Genomic DNA, 21,636 nt, shown 5'->3' with positions numbered 1-21,636 from the left:
AAGATTGGGGAATGGGTGGGGAGATGGTATAAAGAGTGGAGAATGGGTGGGGTAAGGGTATAAAGAGCAGAGAATGGGTGGGGAGTGGGTATAAAGAGTGGAGAATGCGCGGGGAGAGGATATAAAGAGCGGAGAATGGGTGGGTTAAGGGTATAAAGAGCAGAGAATGGGGGGTAATCGTATAAAGAGCAGAGAATGAAGGGTAAGGGTATAAAGAGCAGAGAATGGGTGGGGAGAGGGTATAAATGGCAGAGAATGGGCGGAGTAAGGGTATAAAGAGCAGAGAATGGGCGGGGTAAGGGTATAAAGAGCAGAGAATGGGTGGGGAGAGGGTATAAAGAGTGGAGAATGGGAGGGGAGAGGGTATAAAGAGTGGAGAATGGGCGGGGAGAGGGTAAAAAAGAAGAGAATGGGTGGGGTAAGTGTATAAAAGCAGAGAATGACTGGGGTAAGGGTATAAAGAGCAGAGAATGGGCGGGGAGAGGGTATAAAGAGTGGAGAATGGGTGGGGTAAGGGTATAAAGAGCAGAGAATGGGTGGGGTAAGGGTATAAAGAGCAGAGAATGGGTGGGGCGAGGATATAAAGAGTGGAGAATGGGCGGGGAGAGGATATAAAGAGCAGAGAATGGGTGGGGAGAGGATGTTAGGAGCAGAGAATGGGTGGGGTAAGGGTATAAAGAGCAGAGAATGGGTGGGGAGCGGATGTAAAGATCAGAGAATGGGCGGGGTAAGAGTATAAAGAGCAGAGAATGAGTGGGGCGAGGATATAAAGAGTGGAGAATGGGCGGGGAGAGGATATAAAGAGCAGAGAATGGGTGGGGAGAGGATGTAAAGAGCAGAGAATGGGTGGGGTAAGGGTATAAAGAGCAGAGAATGGGTGGGGCGAGGATATAAAGAGTGGAGAATGGGCGGGGAGGGGGTATAAAAAGCAAAGAATGGGTGGGGTAAGTGTATAAAAAGCAGAGAATGACTGGGGTAAGGGTATAAAGAGCAGAGAATGGGCGGGGAGAGTGTATAAAGAATGGAGAATGGGCGGGGTAAGGGTATAAAGAGCAGAGAATGGGTGGGGTAAGGGTATAAAGAGCAGAGAATGACTGGGGTAAGGGTATAAAGAGCAGAGAATGGGCGGGGAGAGGGTATAAAGAGTGGAGAATGGGCGGGGTAAGGGTATAAAGAGCAGAGAATGGGGGGTAAGGGTATAAAGAGCAGAGAATGGGGGGTAAGGGTATAAAGAGCAGAGAATGGGCGGGGAAAGGGTATAAAGAGCAGAGAATGGGCGGAGTAATGGTATAAAGAGCAGAGAATGGGCGGGGTAAGGGTATAAAGAGTGGAGAATGGCCGGGGTAAGGGTATAAAGAGCAGAGAATGGGTGGGGAGAGGGCATAAAAACTGGAGAATGGGCGGGGAGAGGATATAAAGAGTGGAGAATGGGCGGGGAGTGGGTATAAAGAGCAGAGAATGGGTGGGGAGAGGATGTAAAGAGCAGAGAATGGGCGGGGAGAGGATATAAAGAGCAGAGAATGGGTGGGGAGAGGATGCAAAGATTGGAGAATGGGTGGGGTAAGGGTATAAAGAGCAGAGAATGGGTGGGGCGAGGATATAAAGAGTGGAGAATGGGCGGGGAGAGGGTATAAAGAGCAGAGAATGGGTGGGTTAAGGGTATAAAGAGCAGAGAATGGGGGGTAATCGTATAAAGAGCAGAGAATGAAGGGTAAGGGTATAAAGAGCAGAGAATGGGTGGGGAGAGGGTATAAATGGCAGAGAATGGGCGGAGTAAGGGTATAAAGAGCAGAGAATGGGCGGGGTAAGGGTATAAAGAGCAGAGAATGGGTGGGGAGAGGGTATAAAGAGTGGAGAATGGGAGGGGAGAGGGTATAAAGAGTGGAGAATGGGCGGGGAGAGGGTAAAAAAGAAGAGAATGGGTGGGGTAAGTGTATAAAAAGCAGAGAATGACTGGGGTAAGGGTATAAAGAGCAGAGAATGGGCGGGGAGAGGGTATAAAGAGTGGAGAATGGGTGGGGTAAGGGTATAAAGAGCAGAGAATGGGTGGGGTAAGGGTATAAAGAGCAGAGAATGGGTGGGGCGAGGATATAAAGAGTGGAGAATGGGCGGGGAGAGGATATAAAGAGCAGAGAATGGGTGGGGAGAGGATGTTAGGAGCAGAGAATGGGTGGGGTAAGGGTATAAAGAGCAGAGAATGGGTGGGGAGCGGATGTAAAGATCAGAGAATGGGCGGGGTAAGAGTATAAAGAGCAGAGAATGAGTGGGGCGAGGATATAAAGAGTGGAGAATGGGCGGGGAGAGGATATAAAGAGCAGAGAATGGGTGGGGAGAGGATGTAAAGAGCAGAGAATGGGTGGGGTAAGGGTATAAAGAGCAGAGAATGGGTGGGGCGAGGATATAAAGAGTGGAGAATGGGCGGGGAGGGGGTATAAAAAGCAAAGAATGGGTGGGGTAAGTGTATAAAAAGCAGAGAATGACTGGGGTAAGGGTATAAAGAGCAGAGAATGGGCGGGGAGAGTGTATAAAGAATGGAGAATGGGCGGGGTAAGGGTATAAAGAGCAGAGAATGGGTGGGGTAAGGGTATAAAGAGCAGAGAATGACTGGGGTAAGGGTATAAAGAGCAGAGAATGGGCGGGGAGAGGATATAAAGAGTGGAGAATGGGCGGGGTAAGGGTATAAAGAGCAGAGAATGGGGGGTAAGGGTATAAAGAGCAGAGAATGGGGGGTAAGGGTATAAAGAGCAGAGAATGGGCGGGGAAAGGGTATAAAGAGCAGAGAATGGGCGGAGTAATGGTATAAAGAGCAGAGAATGGGCGGGGTAAGGGTATAAAGAGTGGAGAATGGCCGGGGTAAGGGTATAAAGAGCAGAGAATGGGTGGGGAGAGGGCATAAAAACTGGAGAATGGGCGTGGAGAGGATATAAAGAGTGGAGAATGGGCGGGGAGTGGGTATAAAGAGCAGAGAATGGGTGGGGAGAGGATGTAAAGAGCAGAGAATGGGCGGGGAGAGGATATAAAGAGCAGAGAATGGGTGGGGAGAGGATGCAAAGATTGGAGAATGGGTGGGGTAAGGGTATAAAGAGCAGAGAATGGGTGGGGCGAGGATATAAAGAGTGGAGAATGGGCGGGGAGGGGGCATAAAAAGCAGAGAATGGGTGGGGTAAGGGTATAAAGAGCAGAGAATGACTGGGGTACGGGTATAAAGAGCAGAGAATGGGCGGGGAGAGGGTATAAAGAGTGGAGAATGGGCGGGGTAAGGGTATAAAGAGCAGAGAATGGGTGGGGTAAGGGTATAAAGAGCAGAGAATGACTGGGGTAAGGGTATAAAGAGCAGAGAATGGGCAGAGTAAGGGTATAAAGAGCAGATAATGGGCGGGTTAAGGGTATAACGAGTGGAGAATGGGCGGGGTAAGGGTATAAAGAGCAGGGAATGGGGGGGCAAGGGTATAAAGAGCAGGGAATGGGGGGGTAAGAGTATAAAGAGCAGAGAATGGTTGGGGAGAGGGTATAAAGAGCAGAGAATGTGCGAGGAGAGGATGTAAAGAGTGAAGAATGGGCAGGGAGAGGGTATAAAGAGCAGAGAATGGGGGGGGTAAGGGTATAAAGAGCGGAGGATGGACGGGGGAGGGTATAAAGAGCAGAGAATGGGCGGGGAGAGGATATAAAGAGCAGAGAATGGGCGGGGATAGGGTATAAAGAGTGGAGAATGGGCGGGGTAAGGGTATAAAGAGCAGAGAATGGGGGGTAAGGGTATAAAGAGCAGAGAATGGGGGGTAAGGGTGTAAAGAGCAGAGAATGGGCGGGGAGAGGGTATAAAGAGCAGAGAATGGGCGGAGTAAGGGTATAAAGTGCAGAGAATGTGCGAGGAGAGGATGTAAAGAGTGGAGAATGGGCAGGGAGAGGGTATAAAGAGCAGAGAATGGGGGGGTAAGGGTATAAAGAGCAGAGAATGGGGGGGTAAGGGTATAACGAGCAGAGAATGGGCGAAGAGAGGATGTAAAGCGTGGAGAATGGGCGGGGAGAGGGTATAAAGAGCAGAGAATGGGCGGGGAGAGGGTATAAAGAGCGGAGGATGGACGGGGAGAGGGTATAAAGAGCAGAGAATGGGCGGGGAGAGGATATAAAGAGCAGAGAATGGGCGGGGAGAGGGTATAAAGAGCAGAGAATGGGCGGGGAGAGGGTATAAAGAGCGGAGGATGGACGGGGAGAGGGTATAAAGAATGGAGAATGGGCGGGGAGTGGATATAAAGAGCGGAGGATAGACAGGGAGAGGGTATAAAGAGTGGAGAATGGGCAAGGTAAGGGTATAAAGAGTGGAGAATGGGCGGGGAGTGGATATAAAGAGCAGAGAATGGGCGGGGAGAGGATATAAAGAGTGGAGAATGGGCGGGGAGAGGATGTAAAGATTGGAGAATGGGCGGGGAGAGGATGTAAAGATTGGAGAATGGGCGGGGAGAGGATTTCAAGAGTGGAGAATGGGCGGGGAGAGGATATAAAGATTGGAGAATGGGCAGGGTAAGGGTATAAAGAGTGGAGAATGGGCGGGGAGTGGATATAAAGAGCAGAGAATGGGCGGGGAGAGGATATAAAGAGTGGAGAATGGGCGGGGAGAGGATGTAAAGATTGGAGAATGGGCGGGGAGAGGATGTAAAGAGTGGAGAATGGGTGGGGAGAGTATGTCAAGAGTCGAGAATGGGCGGGGAGAGGATGTAAAGATTGGAGAATGGGCGGGGAGAGGATTTCAAGAGTGGAGAATGGGCGGGGAGAGGATATAAAGATTGGAGAATGGGCGGGGAGAGGAAATAAAGAACGGAGGATGGATGGGGAGAGGGTATAAAGAGTGGAGAATGGGCGGGGAGTCGATATAAAGAGTGGAGAATGGGCGGGGAGTGGATATAAAGAGTGGAGAATGGGCGGGGAGAGGATGTAAAGATTGGAGAATGGGCGGGGAGAGGATATAAAGAGTGGAGAATGGGCGGGGAGAGGATGTAAAGATTGGAGAATGGGCGGGGAGAGGATATAAAGAGTGGAGAATGGGCGGGGAGAGGATGTAAAGATTGGAGAATGGGCGGGGTAAGGGTATAAAGAGCAGAGAATGAGTGGGGCGAGGATATAAAGAGTGGAGAATGGGCGGGGAAGGGATATAAAGAGCAGAGAATGGGTGGGGTAAGGGTATTAAGAGCAGAGAATGACTGGGGTAAGGTTATAAAGAGCAGAGAATGGGCGTGGAGAGTGTATAAAGAGTGGAGAATGGGCAGGGTAAGGGTATAAAGAGCAGAGAATGGGTGGGGTAAGGTTAGAAAGAGCAGAGAATGACTGGGGTAAGGTTATAAAGAGCAGAGAATGGGTGGGGCGAGGATATAAAGAGTGGAGAATGGGCGGGGAAGGGGTATAAAGAGCAGTGAATTGGTGGGGTAAGGGTATAAAGAGCAGAGAATGACTGGGGTAAGGGTATAAAGAGCAGAGAATGGGCGTGGAGAGGGTATAAAGAGTGGAGAATGGGCAGGGTAAGGGTATAAAGAGCAGAGAATGGGTGAGGTAAGGTATAAAGGGCAGAGAATGGGCGGGGTAAGGGTATAAAGAGCAGAGAATGACTGCAGTAAGGGTATAAAGAGCAGAGAATGGGCGGGGAGAGGGTATAAAGAGTGGAGAATGGGCGGGGTAAGGGTATAAAGAGCAGACAATGGGGGGGGAGAGGGTATAAAAAGCAGAGAATGGGGGGGGTAAGGGTATAAAGAGCAGACCATGGGGGGGAGAGGGTATAAAGAGTGGAGAATGGGGGGTAAGGGTATAAAGAGCAGAGCATGGGGGGGTAAGGGTATAAAGAGCAGAGAATGGACGAGGAGAGGATGTAAAGAGTGGAGAATGGGCGGGGAGAGGATATAACGAGTGGAGAATGGGCGGGGAGAGGATATAAAGAGCGGAGGATGGACGAGGAGAGGGTATAAAGAGTGGAGAATGGGCAGGGTAAGGGTATAAAGAGTGGAGAATGGGCGGGGAGAGGATATAAAGAGCAGAGAATGGGCGGGGAGAGGATATAAAGAGTGAAGAATGGGTGGGGAGAGGATGTAATGATTGGAGAATGGGCGGGGAGTGGATATAAAGAGTGGAGAATGGGCGGGGAGAGGATATAAAGAGTGGAGAATGGGCGGGGAGAGGTTGTAAAGATTGGAGAATGGGCGGGGAGAGGATATAACGAGTGGAGAATGGGCGGGGTGAGGATGTAAAGAGTGGAGAATGGGCGGGAAGAGGATATAATGATTGGAGAATGGGCGGGGAGACGATGTAAAGATTGGAGAATGGGCGGGGAAAGGATATAACAAGTGGAGAATGGGCGGGGAGAGGATATAAAGAGTGGAGAATGGGCGGGGAGAGGATGTAAAGATTGGAGAATGGGCGGGGAGAGGATATAAAGAGTGGAGAATGGACAGGGAGAGGGTATAAAGAGCAGAGAATGGGCGGGGTAAGGGTATAAAGAGCAGAGAATGACTGCGGTAAGGGTATAAAGAGTGGAGAATGGGCGGGGTAAGGGTATAAAGAGCAGAGAATGGGGGGTAAGGGTATAAAGAGCAGAGAATGGGGGGTAAGGGTATAAAGAGCAGAGAATGGGTGGGGAGAGGATATAAAGAGCAGAGAATGGGCGGAGTAAGGGTATAAAGAGCAGAGAATGGGCGGGGTAAGGGTATAAAGAGTGGAGAATGGGCGGGGTAAGGGTATAAGCAGCAGAGAATGGGTGGGGAGAGGGTATAAAGAGTGGAGAATGGCCGGGGTAAGGGTATAAAGAGCAGAGAATGGGTGGGGAGAGGGTATAAAGAGCAGAGAATGGGGGGGTAAGGGTATAAAGAGCAGACCATGGCGGGGAGAGGGTATAAAGAGTGGAGAATGGGGGGGTAAGGGTATAAAGAGCAGAGAATGGGGGGGTAAGGGTATAAAGAGCAGAGAATGGGCAGGGAGAGGATATAAAGAGTGGAGAATGGGCGGGGAGAGGGTATAAAGAGCAGAGAATGGGTGGGGAGAGGATATAAAGAGTGGAGAATGGGCGGGGTAAGGGTATAAAGAGCAGATAATGGGCGGGGAGAGGGTATAAAGAGCAGAGAATGGGCGAGGAGAGGATGTAAAGAGTGGAGAATGGGCGGGGAGAGGGTATAAAGAGCAGAGAATGGGGGGGTAAGGGTATAAAGAGCAGACAATGGGGGGGGAGAGGGTATAAAAAGCAGAGAATGGGGGGGTAAGGGTATAAAGAGCAGACCATGGCGGGGAGAGGGTATAAAGAGTGGAGAATGGGGGGGTAAGGGTATAAAGAGCAGAGAATGGGGGGGTAAGGGTATAAAGAGCAGAGAATGGGCGGGGAGAGGATATAAAGAGTGGAGAATGGGCGGGGAGAGGGTATAAAGAGCGGAGGATGGACGAGGAGAGGGTATAAAGAGTGGAGAATGGGCGGGTTAAGGGTATAAGGAGCAGAGAATGGGTGGGGAGAGGGTGTAAAGAGTGGAGAATGGCCGGGGTAAGGGTATAAAGAGCAGATAATGGGTGGGGAGAGGGTATAAAGAGTAGAGAATGGGCGAGGGGAGGATGTAAAGAGTGGAGAATGGGCAGGGAGAGGGTATAAAGAGCAGAGAATGGGCGGGGTAAGGGTATAAATTGTGGAGAATGGGCGGGGTAAGGGTATAAAGAGCAGAGAATGGGGGGTAAGGGTATAAAGAGCAGAGAATGGGGGTTAAGGGTATAAAGAGCAGAGAATGGGTGGGGAGAGGATATAAAGAGCAGAGAATGGGCGGAGTAAGGGTATAAAGAGTAGAGAATGGGCGGGGTAAGGGTATAAAGAGTGGAGAATGGGCGGGGTAAGGGTATAAGGAGCAGAGAATGGGTGGGGAGAGGGTATAAAGAGTGGAGAATGGCCGGGGTAAGGGTATGAAGAGCAGAGAATGGGTGGGGAGAGGATATAAAGAGCAGAGAATGGGGGGGTAATGGTATAAAGAGCAGACAATGCGGGGGGAGAGGGTATAAAAAGCAGAGAATGGGGGGGTAAGGGTAAAAAGAGCAGAGAATGGGCGAGGAGAGGATGTAAAGAGTGAAGAATGGGCGGGGAGAGGGTATAAAGAGCAGAGAATGGGGGGTAAGGGTATAAAGAGCAGACAATGCGGGGAGAGAGGGTATAAAAAGCAGAGAATGGGGGGGTAAGGGTATAAAGAGCAGAGAATGGGCGGAGTAAGGGTATAAAGAGCAGAGAATGGGCGAGGTAAGGGTATAAAGAGTGGAGAATGGGCGGGGTAAGGGTATAAGGAGCAGAGAATGGGTGGGGAGAGGGTATAAAGAGTGGAGAATGGCCGGGGTAAGGGTATAAAGTGCAGATAATGGGTGGGGAGAGGGTATAAAGAGCAGAGAATGGGCGAGGAGAGGGTATAAAGAGCAGAGAATGGGTGGGTAAGGGTATAAAGAGCAGACAATGGGGGGGGAGAGGGTATAAAAAGCAGAGAATGGGGGGGGTAAGGGTATCAAGAGCAGACCATGGCGGGGAGAGGGTATAAAGAGTGGAGAATGGGGGGTAAGGGTATAAAGAGCAGAGAATGGGGGGGTAAGGGTATAAAGAGCAGAGAATGGACGAGGAGAGGATGTAAAGAGTGGAGAATTGGCGGGGAGAGGATATAACGAGTGGAGAATGGGCGGGGAGAGGATATAAAGAGCGGAGGATGGACGGGGAGAGGGTATAAAGAGTGGAGAATGGGCAGGGTAAGGGTATAAAGAGTGGAGAATGGGCGGGGAGAGGATATAAAGAGCAGAGAATGGGCGGGGAGAGGATATAAAGAGTGAAGAATGGGTGGGGAGAGGATGTAATGATTGGAGAATGGGCGGGGAGAGGGTATAAAGAGCAGAGAATGGGGGAGTAAGGGTATAAAGAGCAGACAATTGGGGGGGGAGAGGGTATAAAAAGCAGAGAATGGGGGGGTAAGGGTATAAAGAGCAGAGAATGGGTGAGGAGAGGATGTAAAGAGTGGAGAATGGGCGGGGAGAGGGTATAAAGAGCAGAGAATGGGGGGGTAAGGGTATAAAGAGCAGACAATGGGGGGGGAGTGGGTATAAAAAGCAGAGAATGGGGGAGTAAGTGTATAAAGAGCAGACCATGGCGGGGAGAGGGTATAAAGAGTGGAGAATGGGGGGGTAAGGGTATAAAGAGCAGAGAATGGGGGGGTAAGGGTATAAAGAGCAGAGAATGGGCGGGGAGAGGATATAAAGAGTGGAGAATGGGCGGGGAGAGGGTATAAAGAGCGGAGGATGGACGAGGAGTGGGTATAAAGAGTGGAGAATGGGCGGGGTAAGGGTATAAGGAGCAGAGAATGGGTGGGGAGAGGGTATAAAGAGTGGAGAATGGCCGGGGTAAGGGTATAAAGAGCAGATAATGGGTGGGGAGAGGGTATAAAGAGCAGAGAATGGGCGAGAAGAGGATGTAAAGAGTGGAGAATGGGCGGGGAGAGGGTATAAAGAGCAGAGAATGGGTGGGTAAGGGTATAAAGAGCAGACAATGGGGGGGGAGAGGGTATAAAAAGCAGAGAATGGGGGGGTAAGGGTATAAAGAGCAGACCATGGGGGGGAGAGGGTATAAAGAGTGGAGAATTGGCGGGTAAGGGTATAAAGAGTGGAGAATGGGCGGGGAGAGGATATAAAGAGCAGAGAATGGGCGGGGAGAGGATATAAAGAGTGAAGAATGGGTGGGGAGAGGATGTAAAGATTGGAGAATGGGCGGGGAGTGGATATAAAGAGTGGAGAATGGGCGGGGAGAGGATATAAAGAGTGGAGAATGGGCGGGGAGAGGATGTAAAGATTGGAGAATGGGCGGGGAGAGGATATAACGAGTGGAGAATGGGCGGGGAGAGTATATAATGATTGGAGAATGGGCGGGGAGAGGATGTAAAGATTGGAGAATGGGCGGGGAAAGGATATAACGAGTGGAGAATGGGCGGGGAGAGGATGTCAAGATTGCAGAATGGGCGGGGAGAGGATATAAAGAGTGGAGAATGGGCGGGGAGAGGATGTAAAGATTGGAGAATGGGCGGGGAGAGGATATAAAGAGTGGAGAATGGGCAGGGAGAGGGTGTAAAGAGCAGAGAATGGGCGGGGTAAGGGTATAAAGAGCAGAGAATGACTGCGGTATGGGTATAAAGAGCAAAGAATGGGCGGGGAGAGGGTATAAAGAGCAGAGAATGGGCGGGGTAAGGGTATAAATTGTGGAGAATGGGCGGGGTAAGGGTATAAGGAGCAGAGAATGGGTGGGGAGAGGGTATAAAGAGTGGAGAATGGCCGGGGTAAGGGTATAAAGAGCAGAGAATGGGTGGGGAGAGGGTATAAAGAACAGAGAATGGGCGGAGTAAGGGTATAAAGAGCAGAGAATGGGCGGGGTAAGGGTATAAAGAGTGGAGAATGGGCAGGGTAAGGGTATAAGGAGCAGAGAATGGGTGGGGAGAGGGTATAAAGAGTGGAGAATGGCTGGGGTAAGGGTATAAAGAGCAGAGAATGGGTGGGGAGAGGGTATAAAGAGCAGAGAATGGGGGGGTAAGGGTATAAAGAGCAGACAATGCGGGGGGAGAGGGTATAAAAAGCAGAGAATGGGGGGGGTAAGGGTATAAAGAGCAGAGAATGGGCGAGGAGAGGATGTAAAGAGTGGAGAATGGGCGGGGAGAGGGTATAAAGGGCAGACAATGCGGGGAGAGAGGGTATAAAAAGCAGAGAATGGGGGGGTAAGGGTATAAAGAGCAGACCATGGCGGGGAGAGGGTATAAAGAGTGGAGAATGGGGGGGTAAGGGTATAACGAGCAGAGAATGTGTGGGTAAGGGTATAAAGAGCAGAGAATGGGCGGGGAGAGGATATAAAGAGTGGAGAATGGGCGGGGAGAGGGTATAAAGAGCGGAGGATGGACGAGGAGAGGGTATAAAGAGTGGAGAATGGGCGGGGATAGGATATAACGAGTGGAGAATGGGCGGGGAGAGGATATAAAGAGCGGAGGATGGACAGGGAGAGTGTATAAAGAGTGGAGAATGGGCAGGGTAAGGGTATAAAGAGTGGAGAATGGGCGGGGAGAGGATATAAAGAGCAGAGAATGGGCGGGGAGAGGATATAAAGAGTGAAGAATGGGTGGGGAGAGGATGTAAAGATTGGAGAATGGGCGGGGAGTGGATATAAAGAGTGGAGAATGGGCGGGGAGAGGATATAAAGAGTGGAGAATGGGCGGGGAGAGGATGTAAAGATTGGAGAATGGGCGGGGAGAGGATATAAAGAGCAGAGAATGACTGCGGTAAGGGTATAAAGAGCAGAGAATGGGCGGGGAGAGGGTATAAAGAGCAGAGAATGGGCGGAGTAAGGGTATAAAGAGCAGAGAATGGGCGGGGTAAGGGTATAAAGAGTGGAGAATGGGCGGGGTAAGGGTATAAGGAGCAGAGAATGGGTGGGGAGAGGGTATAAAGAGTGGAGAATGGACGGGGTAAGGGTATAAAGAGCAGAGAATGGGTGGGGAGAGGATATAAAGAGCAGAGAATGGGGGGGTAAGGGTATAAAGAGCAGACAATGCGGGGGGAGAGGGTATAAAAAGCAGAGATTGGTGGGGTAAGGGTATAAAGAGCAGAGAATGGGCGAGGAGAGGATGTAAAGAGTGGAGAATAGGCGGGGAGAGGGTATAAAGAGCAGAGAATGGGGGCGTAAGGGTATAAAGAGCAGACAATGCGGGGAGAGAGGGTATAAAAAGCAGAGAATGCGGGGGTAAGGGTATAAAGAGCAGACCATGGCGGGGAGAGGATATAAAGAGTGGAGAATGGGGGAGTAAGGGTATAACGAGCAGAGAATGGGTGGGTAAGGGTATAAAGAGCAGAGAATGGGCGGGGAGAGGATATAAAGAGTGGAGAATGGGCGGGGAGAGGGTATAAAGAGCGGAGGATGGACAAGGAGAGGGTATAAAGAGTGGAGAATGGGCGGGGAGAGGATATAAAGAGCAGAGAATGGGGGGGTAAGGGTATAAAGAGCAGACAATGCGGGGGGAGAGGGTATAAAAAGCAGAGAATGGGGGGGTAAGGGTATAAAGAGCAGACCATGGCGGGGAGAGGGTATAAAGAGTGGAGAATGGGGGGGTAAGGGTATAACGAGCAGAGAATGGGTGGGTAAGGGTATAAAGAGCAGAGAATGGGCGGGGAGAGGATATAAAGAGTGGAGAATGGGCGGGGAGAGGGTATAAAGAGCGGAGGATGGACGAGGAGAGGGTATAAAGAGTGGAGAATGGGCGGGGAGAGGATATAACGAGTGGAGAATGGGCGGGGAGAGGATATAAAGAGCGGAGGATGGACGGGGAGAGTGTATAAAGAGTGGAGAATGGGCAGGGTAAGGGTATAAAGAGTGGAGAATGGGCGGGGAGAGGATATAAAGAGCAGAGAATGGGCGGGGAGAGGATATAAAGAGTGAAGAATGGGTGGGGAGAGGATGTAAAGATTGGAGAATGGGCGGGGAGTGGATATAAAGAGTGGAGAATGGGCGGGGAGAGGATATAAAGAGTGGAGAATGGGCGGGGAGAGGATGTAAAGATTGGAGAATGGGCGGGGAGAGGGTATAAAGAGCAGAGAATGGATGGGTAAGGGTATAAAGAGCAGACAATGGGGGGGGGAGAGGGTATAAAAAGCAGAAAATGGGGGGGTAAGGGTATAAAGAGCAGACCATGGGGGGGAGAGGGTATAAAGAGTGGAGAATTGGGGGGTAAGGGTATAAAGAGTGGAGAATGGGCGGGGAGAGGATATAAAGAGCAGAGAATGGGCGGGGAGAGGATATAAAGAGTGAAGAATGGGTGGGGAGAGGATGTAAAGATTGGAGAATGGGCAGGGAGTGGATATAAAGAGTGGAGAATGGGCGGGGAGAGGATATAAAGAGTGGAGAATGGGCGGGGAGAGGATGTAAAGATTGGAGAATGGGCGGGGAGAGGATATAACGAGTGGAGAATGGGCGGGGAGAGGATATAATGATTGGAGAATGGGCGGGGAGAGGATGTAAAGAGTGGAGAATGGGCGGGGAGAGGGTATAAAGAGCAGAGAATGGGGGGGTAAGGGTATAAAGAGCAGACAATGCGGGGGGAGAGGGTATAAAAAGCAGAGATTGGTGGGGTAAGGGTATAAAGAGCAGAGAATGGGCGAGGAGAGGATGTCAAGAGTGGAGAATGGGCGGGGAGAGGGTATAAAGAGCAGAGAATGGGGGGTAAGGGTATAAAGAGCAGACAATGCGGGGAGAGAGGGTATAAAAAGCAGAGAATGCGGGGGTAAGGGTATGAAGAGCAGACCATGGCGGGGAGAGGATATAAAGAGTGGAGAATGGGGGGGTAAGGGTATAACGAGCAGAGAATGGGTGGGTAAGGGTATAAAGAGCAGAGAATGGGCGGGGAGAGGATATAAAGAGTGGAGAATGGGCGGGGAGAGGGTATAAAGAGCGGAGGATGGACAAGGAGAGGGTATAAAGAGTGGAGAATGGGCGGGGAGAGGATATAAAGAGCAGAGAATGGGGGGGTAAGGGTATAAAGAGCAGACAATGCGGGGGGAGAGGGTATAAAAAGCAGAGAATGGGGGGGTAAGGGTATAAAGAGCAGACCATGGCGGGGAGAGGGTATAAAGAGTGGAGAATGGGGGGGTAAGGGTATAACGAGCAGAGAATGGGTGGGTAAGGGTATAAAGAGCAGAGAATGGGCGGGGAGAGGATATAAAGAGTGGAGAATGGGCGGGGAGAGGGTATAAAGAGCGGAGGATGGACGAGGAGAGGGTATAAAGAGTGGAGAATGGGCGAGGAGAGGATATAACGAGTGGAGAATGGGCGGGGAGAGGATATAAAGAGCGGAGGATGGACGGGGAGAGTGTATAAAGAGTGGAGAATGGGCAGGGTAAGGGTATAAAGAGTGGAGAATGGGCGGGGAGAGGATATAAAGAGCAGAGAATGGGCGGGGAGAGGATATAAAGAGTGAAGAATGGGTGGGGAGAGGATGTAAAGATTGGAGAATGGGCGGGGAGTGGATATAAAGAGTGGAGAATGGGCGGGGAGAGGATATAAAGAGTGGAGAATGGGCGGGGAGAGGATGTAAAGATTGGAGAATGGGCGGGGAGAGGGTATAAAGAGCAGAGAATGGATGGGTAAGGGTATAAAGAGCAGACAATGGGGGGGGAGAGGGTATAAAAAGCAGAAAATGGGGGGGTAAGGGTATAAAGAGCAGACCATGGGGGGGAGAGGGTATAAAGAGTGGAGAATTGGGGGGTAAGGGTATAAAGAGTGGAGAATGGGCGGGGAGAGGATATAAAGAGCAGAGAATGGGCGGGGAGAGGATATAAAGAGTGAAGAATGGGTGGGGAGAGGATGTAAAGATTGGAGAATGGGCGGGGAGTGGATATAAAGAGTGGAGAATGGGCGGGGAGAGGATGTAAAGATTGGAGAATGGGCGGGGAGAGGATGTAACGAGTGGAGAATGGGCGGGGAGAGGATATAATGATTGGAGAATGGGCGGGGAGAGGATGTAAAGATTGGAGAATGGGCGGGGAAATGATATAACGAGTGGAGAATAGGCGGGGAGAGGATGTAAAGATTGGAGAATGGGCGGGGAGAGGATATAAAGAGTGGAGAATGGGCGGGGAGAGGATGTAAAGATTGGAGAATGGGCGGGGAGAGGATATAAAGAGTGGAGAATGGGCAGGGAGAGGGTATAAAAATCAGTGAATGGGCGGGGTAAGGGTATAAAGAGCAGAGAATGACTGCGGTAAGGGTATAAAGAGCAGAGAATGGGCGGGGAGAGGGTATAAAGAGCAGAGAATGGGCGGGGTAAGGGTATAAATTGTGGAGAATGGGCGGGGTAAGGGTATAAAGAGCAGAGAATGGGGGGTAAGTGTATAAAGAGCAGAGAATGGGGGGTAAGGGTATAAAGAGCAGAGAATGGGTGGGGAGAGGGTATAAAGAGCAGAGAATGGGCGGAGTAAGGGTATAAAGAGCAGAGAATGGGCGGGGTAAGGGTATAAAGAGTGGAGAATGGGCGGGGTAAGGGTATAAGGAGCAGAGAATGGGTGGGGAGAGGGTATAAAGAGTGGAGAATGGCCGGGGTAAGGGTATAAAGAGCAGAGAATGGGTGGGGAGAGGGTATAAAGAGCAGAGAATGGGGGGGTAAGGGTATAAAGAGCAGACAATGCGGGGGGAGAGGGTATAAAAAGCAGAGAATGGGGGGGTAAGGGTATAAAGAGCAGAGAATGGGCTTGGAGAGGATGTAAAGAGTGGAGAATGGGCGGGGAGAGGGTATAAAGAGCAGAGAATGGCGGGGTAAGGGTATAAAGAGCAGACAATGCGGGGAGAGAGGGTATAAAAAGCAGAGAATGGGGGGGTAAGGGTATAAAGAGCAGACCATGGCGGGGAGAGGGTATAAAGAGTGGAGAATGGGGGGGTAAGGGTATAACGAGCAGAGAATGTGTGGGTAAGGGTATAAAGAGCAGAGAATGGGCGGGGAGAGGATATAAAGAGTGGAGAATGGGCTGGGAGAGGGTATAAAGAGCGGAGGATGGACGAGGAGAAGGTATAAAGAGTGGAGAATGGGCGGGGATAGGATATAACGAGTGGAGAATGGGCGGGGAGAGGATATAAAGAGCGGAGGATGGACGGGGAGAGTGTATAAAGAGTGGAGAATGGGCAGGGTAAGGGTATAAAGAGTGGAGAATGGGCGGGGAGAGGATATAAAGAGCAGAGAATGGGCGGGGAGAGGATATAAAGAGTGACGAATGGGTGGGGAGAGGATGTAAAGATTGGAGAATGGGCGGGGAGTGGATATAAAGAGTGGAGAATGGGCGGGGAGAGGATGTAAAGATTGGAGAATGGGCGGGGAGAGGATATAAAGAGCAGAGAATGACTGCGGTAAGGGTATAAAGAGCAGAGAATGGGCGGGGAGAGGGTATAAAGAGCAGAGAATGGGCGGGGTAAGGGTATAATTTGTGGAGAATGGGCGGGGTAAGGGTATAAAGAGCAGAGAATGGGGGGTAAGGGTATAAAGAGCAGAGAATGGGGGGTAAGGTTATAAAGAGCAGAGAATGGGTGGGGAGAGGGTATAAAGAGCAGAGAATGGGCGGAGTAAGGGTATAAAGAGCAGAGAATGGGCGGGGTAAGGGTATAAAGAGTGGAGAATGGGCGGGGTAAGGGTATAAGGAGCAGAGAATGGGTGGGGAGAGGGTATAAAGAGTGGAGAATGGCCGGGGTAAGGGTATAAAGAGCAGAGAATGGGTGGGGAGAGGGTATAAAGAGCAGAGAATGGGGGGGTAAGGGTATAAAGAGCAGACAATGCGGGGGGAGAGGGTATAAAAAGCAGAGAATGGGGGGGTAAGGGTATAAAGAGCAGAGAATGGGCGAGGAGAGGATGTAAAGAGTGGAGAATGGGCGGGGAGAGGGTATAAAGAGCAGAGAATGGGGGGGTAAGGGTATAAAGAGCAGACAATGCGGGGAGAGAGGGTATAAAAAGCAGAGAATGGGGGGGTAAGGGTATAAAGAGCAGACCATGGCGGGGAGAGGATATAAAGAGTGGAGAATGGGGGGGTAAGGGTAAAAGAGCAGAGAATGGGTGGGTAAGGGTATAAAGAGCAGAGAATGGGCGGGGAGAGGATATAAAGAGTGGAGAATGGGCGGGGAGAGGGTATAAAGAGCGGAGGATGGACGAGGAGAGGGTATAAAGAGTGGAGAATGGGCGGGAAGAGGATATAAAGAGCAGAGAATGGGGGGGTAAGTGTATAAAGAGCAGACAATGCGGGGGGAGAGGGTATAAAAAGCAGAGAATGGGGGGGTAAGGGTATAAAGAGCAGACCATGGCGGGGAGAGGGTATAAAGAGTGGAGAATGGGGGGGTAAGGGTATAACGAGCAGAGAATGGGGGGGTAAGGGTATAAAGAGCAGAGAATGGGCGGGGAGAGGATATAAAGAGTGGAGAATGGGCGGGGAGAGGGTATAAAGAGCGGAGGATGGACGAGGAGAGGGTATAAAGAGTGGAGAATGGGCGGGGAGAGGATATAACGAGTGGAGAATGGGCGGGGAGAGGATATAAAGAGCGGAGGATGGACGGGGAGAGTGTATAAAGAGTGGAGAATGGGCAGGGTAAGGGTATAAAGAGTGGAGAATGGGCGGGGAGAGGATATAAAGAGTGAAGAATGGGTGGGGAGAGGATATAAAGAGTGGAGAATGGGCGGGGAGAGGATGTAAAGATTGGAGAATGGGCGGGGAGTGGATATAAAGAGTGGAGAATGGGCGGGGAGAGGATATAAAGAGTGAAGAATGGGTGGGGAGAGGATGTAAAGATTGGAGAATGGGCGGGGAGAGGAAATAAAGAACGGAGAATGGGCGGGGAGAGGATATAAAGAGTGAAGAATGGGTGGGGAGAGGATATAAAGAGTGGAGAATGGGCGGGGAGAGGATATAAAGAGTGGAGAATGGGCGGGGAGAGGATGTAAAGTTTGGAGAATGGGCGGGGAGAGGATATAAAGAGTGAAGAATGGGTGGGGAGAGGATGTAAAGATTGGAGAATGGGCGGGGAGTGGATATAAAGAGTGGAGAATGGGCGGGGAGAGGATGTAAAGATTGGAGAATGGGCGGGGAGAGGATATAAAGAGCAGAGAATGACTGCGGTAAGGCTATAAAGAGCAGAGAATGGGCGGGGAGAGGGTATAAAGAGCAGAGAATGGACGGGGTAAGGGTATAAATTGTGGAGAATGGGCGGGGTAAGGGTATAAAGAGCAGAGAATGGGGGGTAAGGGTATAAAGAGCAGAGAATGGGGGGTAAGGTTAAAAAGAGCAGAGAATGGGTGGGGAGAGGGTATAAAGAGCAGAGAATGGGCGGAGTAAGGGTATAAAGAGCAGAGAATGGGCGGGGTAAGGGTATAAAGAGTGGAGAATGGGCGGGGTAAGGGTATAAGGAGCAGAGAATGGGTGGGGAGAGGGTATAAAGAGTGGAGAATGGCCGGGGTAAGGGTATAAAGAGCAGAGAATGGGTGGGGAGAGGGTATAAAGAGCAGAGAATGGGGGGGTAAGGGTATAAAGAGCAGACAATGCGGGGGGAGAGGGTATAAAAAGCAGAGAATGGGGGGGTAAGGGTATAAAGAGCAGAGAATGGGCGAGGAGAGGATGTAAAGAGTGGAGAATGGGCGGGGAGAGGGTATAAAGAGCAGAGAATGGGGGGGTAAGGGTATAAAGAGCAGACAATGCGGGGAGAGAGGGTATAAAAAGCAGAGAATGGGGGGGTAAGGGTATAAAGAGCAGACAATGCGGGGGGAGAGGGTATAAAAAGCAGAGAATGGGGGGGTAAGGGTATAAAGAGCAGACCATGGCGGGGAGAGGGTATAAAGAGTGGAGAATGGGGGGGTAAGGGTATAACGAGCAGAGAATGGGGGGGTAAGGGTATAAAGAGCAGAGAATGGGCGGGGAGAGGATATAAAGAGTGGAGAATGGGCGGAGAGTGGATATAACGAGTGGAGAATGGGCGGGGAGAGGGTATAAAGAGCGGAGGATGGACGAGGAGAGGGTATAAAGAGTGGAGAATGGGCGGGGAGAGGATATAACGAGTGGAGAATGGGCGGGGAGAGGATATAAAGAGCGGAGGATGGACGGGGAGAGTGTATAAAGAGTGGAGAATGGGCAGGGTAAGGGTATAAAGAGTGGAGAATGGGCGGGGAGAGGATATAAAGAGTGAAGAATGGGTGGGGAGAGGATATAAAGAGTGGAGAATGGGCGGGGAGAGGATATAAAGAGTGGAGAATGGGCGGGGAGAGGATATAAAGAGTGAAGAATGGGTGGGGAGAGGATATAAAGAGTGGAGAATGGGTGGGGAGAGGATATAACGAGTGGAGAATGGGCAGGGAAAGGATATAAAGAGTGGAGAATGGGCGGGGAGAGGATATAAAGAGTGGAGAATGGGTGGGGAGAGGATATAACGAGTGGAGAATGGGCGGGGAGAGGATATAACGAGTGGAGAATGGGCAGGGAAAGGATATAAAGAGTGGAGAATGGGTGGGGAGAGGATATAATGATTGGAGAAAGGGCGGGGAGAGGATGTAAAGATTGGAGAATGGGCGGGGAGAGGATATAATGATTGGAGAATGGGCGGGGAGAGGATATAATGATTGGAGAATGGGCGGGGAGAGGATGTAAAGATTGGAGAATGGGCGGGGAAAGGATATAACGAGTGGAGAATGGGCGGGGAGAGGATGTAAAGATTGGAGAATGGGCGGGGAGAGGATATAAAGAGTGGAGAATGGGCGGGGAGAGGATGTAAAGATTGGAGAATGGGTGGGGAGAGGATATAAAGAGTGGGGAATGGGCGGGGAGAGGATGTAAAGATTGGAGAATGGGCGGGGAGAGGATATCAAGAGTGGAGAATGGGCAGGGAGAGGATATAAAGAGTGGAGGATGGGCGGGGAGAGGATATAATGATTGGAGAATGGGCGGGGAGAGGATATAAAGATTGGAGAATGGGCGGGGAGAGGATATAATGATTGGAGAATGGGCGGGGAGAGGATATAAAGAGCAGAGAATGGGCGGGGAGAGGATATAAAGAGTGCAGAATGAACGGGGAGAGGATATAAAGATTGGAGAATGAGCGGGGAGAAGATATAAAGAGTGCAGAATAGGAGGGAACGAACGATATAAAGAGGGGAATTGGAACTGAGTCCATGCTCAGATCAGCCGTGATCTTATTGAATGGCTGAGCAGGTTTGAGGGGCCAAATGGCCTATATTATCTATATTAATGACTTGGATGAAGGGACTGAGTGTAATGTAGCCAAGTTTGCTAATGATACAAAGATGGGTGGGAAAGCAAATTGTGAGGAGGACATAAAAAATCTGCAAAGGGATATAGACAGGCTAAGTGAGTGGGCAAAAATTTGGCAGATGGAGTAAAATGTGGGAAAATGTGAGGTTATCCACTTTGGCAGAAATAATAGAAAAGCAAATTAAATTATAATTTAAATGGAGAAAAGTTGCAAAGTGATGCAGTACAGAGAGACCTGGGGATCCTTGTGCATGAAAAACAAAAAGGGAGTATTCAGGTACAGCAGGTGATCAGAAAGGCAAATGGAATGTTGGCCTTTATTGCAAGGAGGATAAAGTATTAAAAACAGAGAAGTCCTGCGACAACTGTGCAGGGAGTTGGTGAGGCCACATCTTCAATACTGTGTCCAGTTTTGGTCTCCGTATTAGAGGAAGGATATACTTGCATTGGAGGCTGTTCAGAGAAGGTTCACTCAGTTGATTCCAGAGATGAGAGGCTTGACTTATTAGGATAGGTTGAGTAGGTTGGGCATATACACATTGGAGTTCAGAAGAATGAGAGATTATCTTATTGAAACTTATAAGATAATGAGGGGGTTCAACACATGGATGCAGAGAGGATATTTCCACTCATAGAGGAAACTAAACCTAGGGGACATAGTCTCAGAATAAGGGGCCACCCATTTAAATCTGAGATGAAGAGAAATTTCTTCTCTCAGGGAGTTGTAAATCTATTGAAATCTCTGCCCCAGAGAACTGTGGTCCTTGAATATATTTAAGGTGGAGATAGACAGATTTTTGAGTGATAAGGGAGTAAAGGGTTATGGGGAGCGGGCAGGGAGGTGGAGCTGAGTCCATGATCAGATCAGCCATGATCTTATTGAATGGCGGAGCAGGCTCGAGTGGCCAAATGGCCTACTCCTGCTCCTATTTCTTACGTTCTTATGTTCTTATTAGTTTGGAATTGGTACAGGATTATGGGGAGAGAAAGGTGCAATGGGATTAATTTGCAATTGATACAGGGCTATGGGGAGAGACTGGGGCAGTGGGATTCATTTGGGATTGATACAGGGCTATGCTTAAAGAGCAGGGCAGTGGGATTAGTTTGGGACTGATGCAGGGCTATGGGGAGAGCGCGGGGCAGTGGGATTAGTTTGGGATTGAATTTTTCGAGGTGGTAGCCAGGAGGGTGGATGAGGGCAGTGTGTACGATGTAGGGTACATGGACTTTAGCAAGGCTTTTGATAAGGTCCCACATGGTTGACTGGTCAGGAAGGTTGAAGCCCATGGGATCCAGGGCAAAGTGGCAAGTTGGATTCAAAATTGGCTCACAGGCAGGAAGCAAAGGGTAATGGTTGATGGGTGTTTTTGTGACTGGAAGGATGTTTTCAGTGGGGTTCCGCAGGGCTCAGTACGAGGTCCCTTGCTTTTTGTGGTGCACATCAATGATTTAGATTTGAATATAGGGAGTATGATTAAGAAGTTTGCAGATGACACTAAAATTGGCTGTGTGGTTGATAATGAAGAGAAAAGTCAGGACTGCAGGAGGGTATCAATCTACTGGTCACCTCTACCTGGGCAGAGCAGTGGCAAATGGGATCTAATTTGGAGAAGTATGAGGTAATGCACCTGGGGAGGACTAATAAGGAAAGGGTATCCACATTAAACGGTAGGCCAAGTGTAGATGAAACTTCTTCTCTCAGAGGGTTGTAAATCTGTCGAATTCGCTGCCTCAGAGAGCTGTGGAAGCTGGGTCATTGAATAAATTTAAGACTGAGATAGATAGTTTCTAAACCGATAAGCCATTAAGGGACTATGGGGAAGCGGGCAGGGAAGTGGACCTGATTGT

This window comes from Pristiophorus japonicus, chromosome 13 (assembly GCF_044704955.1).
Source record: "Pristiophorus japonicus isolate sPriJap1 chromosome 13, sPriJap1.hap1, whole genome shotgun sequence".
NCBI lineage: Eukaryota > Metazoa > Chordata > Chondrichthyes > Pristiophoridae > Pristiophorus > Pristiophorus japonicus.
The sequence above is the reverse complement of the archived record's forward strand: the minus strand, read 5'-3'. Positions refer to the sequence as shown.